This window comes from Aotus nancymaae, unplaced genomic scaffold (genome assembly GCF_030222135.1).
Source record: "Aotus nancymaae isolate 86718 unplaced genomic scaffold, 86718_ANA_hifiasm-v0.15.2.pri h1tg000029l, whole genome shotgun sequence".
Lineage (NCBI taxonomy): Eukaryota > Metazoa > Chordata > Mammalia > Primates > Aotidae > Aotus > Aotus nancymaae.
In genome coordinates, this window is record NW_026988442.1 from 13,249,192 (window position 1) to 13,260,678 (window position 11,487).

Sequence of the window (11,487 nt, forward strand, 5' to 3'; positions counted from 1 at the left end):
CCAGTGTTTAGACTCCCTGAACTTTTGGGTAAAATCCTCTCCATAAGATACAATCAAAAAAAAAAAGAAAAGAAAAAGAAAAAACTCGGCCGGGCGCAGTGGCTCACGCCTGTAATCCCAGCACTTTGGAAGGCCGAGGAGGGTGGATCACCAGGTCAAGAGATCGAGACCATCCTGGTCAACATGGTGAAACCCCGTCTCTACTAAAAATACAAAAAATTAGCTGGGCACGGTGGTGCGTGCCTGTAATCCCAGCTACTCAGGAGGCTGAGGCAGGAGAATTGCCTGAACCCAGGAGGCGGAGGTTGCGGTGAGCCGAGATCGCGCCATTGCACTCCAGCCTGGGTAACAAGAGCAAAACTCCGTCTCAAAAAAAAAAAAGAAATTAGCCAGGCATGGTAGTGTGTACCTGTACTCCCAGGTACTTGGGAAGCTGCAGTAGAGGACTATTTGAGGCTGCAGTGAGCCACGATCATGCCACTGCACTCCAGCCTGAGTGACAGAGCAAGACCCTGTCTCAAAAATAAATTTGAAAAGTGAGGGGAAGGAAGGAGAGGAGGGAGGGAGGGAAGGAATATAGCATTGTATATCTGCATTGATATCTTAAAAGTATGACTGTGCTTAAAGACTGTAGGACAGCCTGAGGAATTTGTTTTAGCACTTGTGATAAATAACTACAGCCTACTTGGCTTGTGGAAACTTCACTCCAGTGGTAGAGAAGGGAGGGGAGGAAAGACCCAGCAGGAGGCAAGAGACCAGCAGGGAGGTGAAGTTCCTTTCCCAAGACCAAAGCCTGGAACCAGATCCTTAAAAGTCCCCCCACGTACTGGCCTGCTTAAAAAAGACTTACTGAGGCCCAGACAAACTCGCTGAGAAAGAGCCCTAAGAGAGAGTTTCTCCCCTGGGGGACAGTTTTCTGTGGATATAAGGGGAAGGAAGGAGGGAAAGAAGTGATGTATGCAAAGGGGCTAACACAGAAAGAAGTTGTAGAGCCAAGGAAACAGTGATGTGTGTATGTCTGTGTGTGAGTATGGGTATGTGTGTTTGTGATCACACTTGATAGGCAGTGCCAATCACCTGTAGCTACCCCAAGAACCCTGTAGCTACCCCAAGAACCCTGTAGCTGCAGGAATGCTCTATCCCTACCTACACTGTGGTCAGCCGATGCTGTGGCTCAGAAATTGGCCTCCCAGATAGATATGCAGAGGCCGAGCTCCCCGCCAACCCACAGGCAGAGATCCCAGAGGAAACCATTCACTCCCAAAGGATAAGAGAGGGGGAAGGGGGAAAAAAGGAGAGAGGGGAGCTGCCCAGACTACTAAAGTCTCTGCAAACTCTGACCAGCCGGGTGCAGCAGCTCATGCCTGTAATCTCAGCACTTTGGGAGGCTGAGGCGGGCAGATCATTGAGGTCAGGAGTTCGAGGCCAGCCTGGCCAACATGATGAAACCCTGTCTCTACTAAAAAATACAAAAATTAGGCTCCGAAGCAGGGAAGTAGGGCAAAATGGTTTCCATCTCAAACAAACAAATATTGGACAGCCGGAGTGAGTCTCCATGGAGATTATCTTTGATAACAGATTTCTTCTGGGGAATAGCCGAGTTTGTGGTTCTGTGTTTTTCAAAACTTTGCTTCAGCAAGATGTGAAAAAAAGAAAAAGCTGTTGGCCGGGCATGGTGGCTCACGCCTGTAATCCAAGCACTTTGGAGGCCAAGGCGAGCAGATTACCTGAGGTTGGGAGTTCAAGACCAGCCTGACCAACATGGTGAAACCTTGTTTTAAAAATAAATAAATAATAAATAATAAATAATAAATAAAAAGAAGAAGCTATGGAAACTCATCTGATTCCAAATATGATGATGGAAGAGGGCCACTGGGAAACTCTCCCCAAAGAATGAGTAGAATCAATCATCTGCGTGGCCCCAGTCCTCCTCCAATGGCTGGTGGATAAGGAAGGTAAATGTCTGTTCTAAGAAGCAGACAACTGAACACGCGCATTCATAGCAGAAGGAAACCATGAAGTGGAGTGCTGACCATGCTGAGCAGTAGATGAATATGTGTGTCTAAACAAGGACTGCTCTGTGTCCTCAGTGATGAATGAGGTCATGCTGGGAATTCCCTCTGCTGAGAACTGGCCTGACATGTACTCCCATAAATGCACATGTTTGTCTCATTACCTATTTTGTATAGCCTATTCAAGTATTAATAAGTAAATATTTTTAGGTTGCAGAATGGAATACTCATCTTTATATTAAATTCATTAAAAAACTGAATCTGAAGAAAATAAAAGGCTGTGTATTTAGCACCATTAGTGTCACCTTTTCAACTTCTGAAATACTGTTCCTTGTTTTTTGTTTGTTTATTTGCTTGCTTTTGAGTGGAGTTTCGCTCTTGTTGCCCAAAATTGCAATGGCGCAATTTTGACTCACTGCAACCTCCACCTCCCAGGTTCAAGCGATTCTCCTGCCTTGGCCTCCCAAGTAGCTGGGATTACAGGGATGCGCCACCATGCTTGGCCAATTTTGTATTTTTAGTAGAGACAGAGTTTCTCCGTGTTGGTCAGGCTGGTCTCAAACTCCCAACCTCAGGTGATCTGCCCACCTCAGCCTCCCAAAAGTGCTGAGATTACAGGAGTGAGCCACCACGCCTAGCTTTTTTTTTTTTTTTTTTTTGAGACAGAGTTTCGCTCTTGTTACCCAGGCTGGAGTGCAATGGCGCAATCTTGGCTCACTGCAACCTCCGTCTCCTGGGTTCAGGCAATTCTCCTGCCTCAGCCTCTTGAGTAGCTGGGATTACAGGCACGCACCACCATGCCCAGCTAATTTTTTGTATTTTTAGTAGAGACGGGGTTTCACCATGTTGACCAGGATGGTCTCGATCCCTTGACCTCGTGATCCACCCGCCTCGGCCTCCCAAAGTGCTGGGATTACAGGTGTGAGCCACCGCGCCCGGCCGGCTCTTTTTTTTTTTAAACAGAGTATCACACTGTCACCAGACTGGAGCACAGTGGCGCCATCTTGGCTCACTGCAACCTCCGCCTCCTGGGTTCAAGCGATTCTCCTGCCTCAGCCTCCTAAGTAGCTGGGACTACAGGTGTGCGCCACCACACCTGGCTAATTTTTGTATTTTTAGTAGAGACGGGGTTTCACCATGTTGGCCAGGATGGTCTCCATCTCTTAACCTGATGATATGTCCACCTTGGCCTCCCAAAGTGCTGGAATTACTTTGGGAGTGAGCCACTGTGCCTGGCCAAAATACTGTTCATTGTTAACTTGTTCTCATTTATAAATCACATTGTATTTATTTCTGTAGTATGCATATCATATCTGTGCTCTTGAATTAATCTTTATCTTTAATATATTTGTCTCATTAATCTTTTTTTTTTATTATTAAAGACAAGGTTTCACCATGTTGGTCAGGCTGATCTTGAACTCCCAACCTCAGGTGATCAGCCCGCCTTGGCCTCCAAAGTGCTTGGATTACAGGCATGAGCCACCATGCCCGGCCTGTCTCATGAATCTTTAAAAAAAAAATATATATATATATATATACACACACACACACATAAATTAGCCAGGCTTGGTGGTGAACGCTGTAATCTCAGCTACTCAGGAGCCTGAGACAGAAGCATTCCTTGAACCCAGGAGGTAGAGGTTACAGTGAGCCTAGATTTGTTTTCCAAGTGCTAGTCATGACCTCAGTCACCATCCTGCTGATCAGAGCAGAATCTGGCCAATACAGGGAGCAGTGAAGAAGCCAGCCAAAATCAGCAGATGGTGACCAAAGTGACCTCTAGTTGCCCTCACTGCTCATTTGCATAAAGATATTCATACTAGGTGCCATGACAGTTTAGAAAGGTTAGGGCAAGGGGCCATGGCAATGGCCCAGAAGTTATCTTGTGTGGTTCCAGAAACTCTGCCCATTTTCTGGAAAGTTCTGAATAATTTGCCTATTAATTTACATATAATTAATAGTGGGTATAGGCTGGATGGAGTGACTCACGCCTGTAAGCCTAGCACTTTGGGAGGCTGGAGTGCGCAGATCGCCTGAAGTCAGGAGTTCATGGCCAATATGGCAAAACTCCATCTCTACTAAAAATACAAAAAAATTAACCAGGTGTGGTGGCCACTGTGCCTGGCCCTCAGTCCTCAATCTGAACATGCATTTTGAGGAGGCAGCCTGGAGCCCCTACACTGAGACAGCAAGATTGAAAAATGTGCATATGGGTTCCCTCTGCCCTACCCTGACTTGTGTGGTGCAGAGTGGCCTCGTAACTGGATGAACTGCCTTGTGGAAAGGTGCATTCCTATTACTGGGGACATCCAAGCTCAGGCTAGAGGTGAAGGTCTCAGGGATGCTATATAGAGGCTGCCTGCTAAAGGTAGGAGGGGGGAAATTGGACCTGGTGGCATTTAAAAGATTCCCCTCCTAAAAGCCAAGATTTCAGGATGCTGACATTTCTTTACTCCCTTTTTTTTTTTTTTTTTTTTTTGATCATGGCTCACTGCATCCTCTAATTCTTGGGTTTAAATGATCCTCCTGCTTCAGCCTCTTAAGTAGTTGAGACTATAGGCACATATCACCACATCCGGCTAATTATTATTATTATTATTTGTGGAGATGGAATCTCACTATGTTGCCCTGGCTGGTGTCAACTTTCTGTCCTCAAGCTAGCCTCCTGCCTCAGCCTCTCAGAGTGCTGGGATTATAGGCATGAGCCACCGTGTCCAGTCTCCTTTACTCTAAATTCCACAAGCCTATGATTTAAATTCTCTAACAGTCTGAGCTCGATTCTAACTAGTATCCTAGGGTAGCCAGTAGGAGTGGTTAAGGCTTTGGAATCAGAAATAACCTTTGTCATATCTGGGCACTACCATTTATTAGCTGTGTGACCTTGGCACCTTGGACAAATCACTTTCCCTCCCTGAGCCTTCGTTTCTTCTTCTGCAAAATGGAGATACTAGTGACTGCTTCACAAGGCTGCAGTGAAGATTATTTTTATCTTTTTGGAGAGGGAGTCTCACTCTGTCACCCAGGCTGGAGTACAGTGACATCATCTAGGCTGAAGCAGGAGAATTGCTCGAACCCAGGAGGTGGAGGTTGCGGTGAGCCAAGATTGTACCACTGTATTCCAACCTTGGTGACACAGTGAGACTCGGTCTCAAAAAAAAAAATAATAATTAAGTTGTTCACAGGGCAGATGGTGGTGACCTGAACTAGAAAGGTGACTGCAGTGGGGATGGAAAGGACTAAACATAATTAAGAGGTATTAAGGAGGTAAGATTGTTAAGCCTTGCTGATGGCTTGCGTGAAGGAGATTAAGGGGAGTCAATGACATATGGAAGACATTTAAAGCATGTGACAGTCTAAGATAACCTAGGAAGAGAGCATAGAGAAAGCAGAAAAATAGGCCATGTGCTGAGTCCTGGAGTAGATATGAAGCTGAAGAGGAGAGAGCAAGTGTAGGCAAACCAGCTCGGGAAGCAGGACACTGACTGCAGTTGGGGGTGTATAGGCGGGTGATGATGGGGTCTTCCACTTAAACTAGACGTGAATCCTGAGCCTGTTATTCTGGCCACACGGCAAGAAAATCAACCTTGTAGGGTGATGGTGATGCTTCAAGCTGGGCTCTGATGGTGCTCAGTTAGGGAGGAATAAGACACTTCCAGAGAGTAGAAGCACAGGGGCTCAGGTGCGGTGGCTCACACCTGTAATCCCAGCACTTTGGGAGGCCTAGGCGGGTGGATCATCTCAAGTTAGGAGTCTGAGACCAGCCTGACCAACATGGTGGAACAGAGTCTCTACTAAACATACGAAGATTAGCTGGGCATGGTGGACGCCTGTAATCCCAGCTACTCAAGAGGCTGAGGCAGGAGAATCACTTGGACCCAGGAGGTAGAGGTTGCAGTGAGCTGAGATCTTGCCTTTGCACTCCAGCCTGGGTGACAGAGAGAAACTCCATCTCAAAAAAAAAAAAAAAAAAAAAAGCACAGGGGATAGGAACCAGGGCAAAGGGTTTGGGTTTTTTGTTTGTGTGTTTGTTGTCATTGTTGTTTTTTTTTTTTGACAAAGGGTCTCAGTCTGTTTTTTGTTTGTTTCTTTGTGTTTGGAGAAGGGATCTCACTCTGTCACCCAGGCTGAAGTGCAGTGGTATGATCAGGGCTCACTGCAACCTCTGCCTCCCAGGCTCAAGTGATCCTCCCACCTCAGTCTCCTGTGTAGCTGGGACTACAGGTGTGCACCACTTTTTTCTTTTTCGTAGAGACGGGGTTTCACCAAGTTGCCCAGGCTGGTTTGGAACTCCTGAGTTCATTTGATCCACCTGCCTCAGCCTCCCAGAGTGCTGGGATTACAGATGTGAGCCATCACACCCTGCAGGGTTTGGGTTTTTGGCTGGAGATCATGAAAGGCTAGGAAGATGTTAACTTTGGCAGAGAAAGAATTAGAGTCATGGTCTGGGAACTTTTAGTCCCAATCCAGAATTCCATGAGGGAGGAACCAGAAGCCCAAGAGGAGGTAAAAGACACTGTTGCTGGGCTGGAGACAGGCTGAAGATTTCACATCTAGGCGCCACCTCTGACAGATGCCAGAAGGGCGGCAGCAGAGAGCCAGGATTGCAAGGTCCTAGCAGATGCCATCAGCCCTGGGAGAGGGAAGGTGGGAATGGGGTGGGAATCTGGGCTCCTTGAGGTTTTCACTTTTTGTCTGTTGGTTTGGTTTTTGTTTGTGAGGTAGAGTCTCACTCTGTCACCTAGACTGGAGTGTAGTAGTACAGTCACAGCTCACATGCAGCCTCGAACTCTTGGGCTCAAGTAATCCTCCCACCTCAGCCTCCCAGGTAGCCTGCCAGCAGGCCTGGCTATTTTTCTTTAATTTTCTGTAGAGATGGAGTCTCGCTGTGTTGCCCAGGCTGAGATTGCCACTTTCAAAGCACGTTTTTCCCTTCTCCATGTGAGGATTACACATCCATTTCACATATAATGGTGATGATATTAATAATGATAATTATTATCACCATTATTATACCAGTCACCATTTACTGAGCCGATCCCATCTCTGCATCCCAGCTCTCCAGAGTCACAGACTGGGCCAATGGAAAGAGAATCAGTGTGAGGCTGGGCACAATGGCTCACTCCTGTAATCCCAGCACTTTGGGCAGCCGAGGTGGGCGGATCAACTGAGGTCAGGAATTTAAGACCAGTCTGTACAACATAGTGAAATACCTTCTCTTTTTAAAAAAAATTTTTATTTATTTATTTATTTATTTATTTTAAAGACAGGGTTTCACTATGTTGGTCAGGCTGGTCTTGAACTCCCGACCTCAGATGATCTGCCCGCCTTGGCCTCCAAAGTGCTTGGATTACAGGCATGAGCCACTACGCCCGGCCATGAAATCCCTTCTCTACAAAAAATATAAAAATTAGCCAGGCATGCTGGCACGCACCTGTAGTCCCAGCTACTCGGGAGGCTGAGGCAGGAGAATCACTTGAACCCAGGAGGTGATTCATTTAATGTTGTATATCCATTAACAGATGTTTATGGTTATTTTCGTAATTTTATCTTTCCAATTTTAGAGAATAAATAAAAGTGATTTTGGCACCATTATTATAGTACCTCATTTAGCACCATTATTATAGTACATTTATTTTTCTGTATGGGTGTGTCACTTCCAGATAGTCATGTATTTGATATGATTATTTGCTGTGTTCTAGCATCGCATTATTTTCGATGGAAAGGATTCCTTTTAGCATTTCTTATTTAACATGTGTACTGGTACCATAGCCTTTGGTTATCATGGAAAATCTATTTTTTAATCATTTTGTAGGACGCTAGTTTTATTACTCTTCCTTGGAAGTTTTCTTTTCAGCAATTAGACTATCTCATCTAATTTCCTTCTTGCCTCAAGTTGTCCCTTTTTTGAGACAGGGTCTTACTCTGTCACTCAGACTGGAGTGCAATGATGTGATCATGGCTCACTGCAGCCTCAACTTCCCAGGCTCAGGTGATTCTCCCACCTCAGCCTCCTGAGTAGCTGGGACTATAGGTGCGCAACACCGCGCATGGCTAATTTTTTGTATTTTTTGTAGAGATGGGATTTCACCACGTTACTCAGGCTTGTCTTGAACTCCTGGGCTCAAGTGATCTGCCTGCCTCAAGCCTCCCAAAGTGCTGGGATTGCAGGTGTGAACCACCACACCCAGCCTGGCCTCAAGGATTCTGTGTACAAATTCACTGGTGATCTCATAAGAGCATGCTTATAAATGACACACTGCTTTTCACTTGCTGCTTTCAAGATCCTTTTCTCCTCTGTGACTTTTGAAACTGTGCTGCTAATGTGTTTTGCATCTCTTTTTGCTTATGCTATTGATGTGTTGAGCTTCTGTATGTTTTTGTATCTCTGTTGTTACTTTGGAGAATTTTTCAGTAATTATTTTCTTTCATATCTTCAGTTTTGGAATTCATGTGTTATACTTTGTATCTTTTTCTTGGTATTGTCATTTTCCTAATTTTAGTTTTCTGCTTTCCCATTTTTATTCATTAAGCATTATTCAAATAATTTTATTTTTTCAGTTAATTTATGCATCTCCATTGTTTAGGGTTGATTTCTGAACTTTTTGATTGCTTTAATTGAACCACATGACACTAACACTTTGAACATGTCATCTTTGATTGAGATTCAAGCATTAACAAAAAGCCTCCTGCCACAACCTTTTTAATGTGGCTTTCTCCTGGGGTAGTCTAAAACAAATTGGCCCAGATTCTAGAAGCCTCTTAAGCCCATTCTGAGAGTGTGTCTTGTGTGGAATTGTGTGTGTATTTTTCAGTGAAAGGGTTTCTCGGGTTTCTTCATAGTGGCCTGTGGTCACCTGCTCCACCCGTTGCTGGTGGTGCTGCTGCAGCCTGCCTGCTGCCGTCACAGGGATTTCCTTTTGGTCTCAGAGACCCAACCTGTCATTCAGAGGACCCCCATTTCTTTCAGCACTCCGTGTCATGAGGGGCAGAAACCAGACTTTGCCAAAGCTTCAAAAGGACAAAAGTAAAAACACTTGTGTCAGTATTTTTTTTCTCTTTTGAAGGAGAAGCCAGGAGTTGAGGGTTTACTCTTAAAGGCATTCTGCTGTACTGCAGAGGAGCAGGGGCTGTGGGGGGCTAAATGTAATCAACACTTTTTTCTTCTTCTTATGTGGCTCTTCACATTGCGTTCACTTGGTGTGCTGCAAATTCTGAAGTGATTCTTAGAGTCCAAATGCATTTTCTCTCTAGTTATTGCTACATTTATATGTTTATTAAAAAATTAGGACCCGCAGTATTTTTGCGCCATTTAGCTAATGTACTCGGTATTATTTTATAGATAAAAGATTCATAAAGTATATTCATCTGTGTCTAGTAAGTGGGGTAACTTTTGTTTGTTTTATTTATTTATTTTTTTTTTTTTTTGAGACAGAGTCTCGATCCATCGCCAGGCACCAGGCTGGACTGCAGTGGCATGATCTCGGCTCACTGCAACCTCCGCCTCCTGGGTTCAAGCAATTCTCCTGCCTCAGCTTACCGAGTAGCTGGAACTACAGGCGCGTGCCACCCCAGGCAGCTAATTTTTGCATTTTTAGTAGAGACGGGTTTCATCATATTGGCCAGGATGGTCTCGATCTCTTGACCTCGTGATCCTCCCACCTCGGCCTCCCAAAGTGCTGGGATTACAGGAGTGAACCACCGCCATCTTTTGTTTATTTTTTTTTTCAGCTATGTTGTCCTATTTTACCCAAGACCTTCTGCCACAGCAGAGCATACAAGATGCATTCCCAAAATCAATACTGACAGGATATGGAAATTATGGCCTTGATAATTTCCACTGGAGAAAAGACTGGGGAAATTTAGATGAATGTAAGCTGCAGAAAGAAGATTATAATGGACTTAACCAATGTTCATCAACTACCCATAGCAACATATCTCAATGTAGTAAATGTGTTAAAATCTTTAATAATTCTTCAAATGTACATGGACATAATACAAGTCATACTGGAGGGAAACCTTCCGAATGCAAAGACTGTGGTAAATCCTTTCAAATTTTCTCGTTCCTAACTGAACATCAGAAAATTCACACAGAAAACAAATCCAAAAATGTAAAGAATGTGGCAAAACCTTTCACCAGTGCTCACGTTTTACTGAACATGAGAACATTCGTACTAGAGAGAAACCTTACAAATGTAAAGAATGTAACAAGGTTTTTAAAACTTGCTTAGTCCTCAGCACTTTGGGAGGCCAAGGCGGGTGGATTGCTTGAGGTCAGGAGTTTGAGACCAGCCTGGTCAACATGGTGAAACCCCATCTCCATTTTAAAAAAAAGAAAAGAAAAAAGAAACAAACAAAAAACTTGCTTAGTCCTTACTAAAAATAGAATGTACACTGCAGGGAAACATTACAAATGTGAAGAATTTGGCATTAGTATTTAATTCCGAATTATGACATTATTTAATGCCATATACCAATGCCAAATTATTTAATGCCATTATACAAGTGGCATTAGTATTTAATACAATTAGTATTTGTCAAAAGTATTTAAAGAGCGCTCCCACCTTACTGATCATAAGGACCATGGTACTGAGAAAAAACTCTACAAATGTGAAGAGTATGGCATTGTCTTTCTTTATCTCTTGCTCAAGGCTTTCTAACCATCAGATGATTTTTTGCTGGAGAGAAACTCTCCAAATGTAAAAAATGGTACAAGCTGAAGTCTTTCCAAACATCAGAGAAATGAGATTTGAGGGAAACCTTTCAAATGTGGGGAATGTGACAGCATCTTTAGTTGGTTCTCAGATCTTACTAAACATAGGAGAATTCACACTGGTGAGAAACCAGACAAATGTGACAAATGTGGGAAAGCCGATACCCAGGCCTCACACCTCAGTGAAGATAGGAGGATTCACAACGGAGGGAAACCTTACCAATGTAAAGAATGTGGGAAAGTCTTCAGAACTTGCTCAAGCCTTTCTAATCATGAGAGAACTCATTCTGAAGAAAAACCCTACACATATGAAGAATGTAGCACCATCTTTAAGCAGTCATCAGACCTCACGAAACCTATGGAAACCCATACTGGAGGGAATCGTTACAAATGTGACGAATGTGGAAAAAACTTTACCCAGTCCTCAAAGCTTATTGTACATCAGAGAATTCATACTGGAGAGAAATCCTACAAGTGTGAAAAATGTGACAAAGCCTTTACCCGGGTCTCACACCTGATTGTACATGAAAGCATTCATATTTGAGAAAAAAGTAAACAAATATAAATATTAGGAAAGCTTTTAGTATCTGCTCACATCTTACTTTACATCAGAGTTCATACTTAATCAAGTTATTATAAATATAAAGACTGTTGAAAGACCTTTCATGAAATACAAGTTTCCAGAGCACAAAAGAGTACTTCTTCTGATAAAAACATTAGAAATATGTTTTATACTAGATGGAAGCCTTGCATCAGCTGCTTAAA

General features: G+C 43.7%; 1 pseudogene; it reads left to right on the forward strand.

The window, feature by feature from the left end:
- The first annotated feature begins 1,505 nt into the window (after nucleotides 1-1,505).
- LOC110568104 (selenoprotein K-like) lies at nucleotides 1,506-1,959 on the forward strand (annotated as a pseudogene).
- The last annotated feature ends 9,528 nt before the right edge of the window (nucleotides 1,960-11,487 follow it).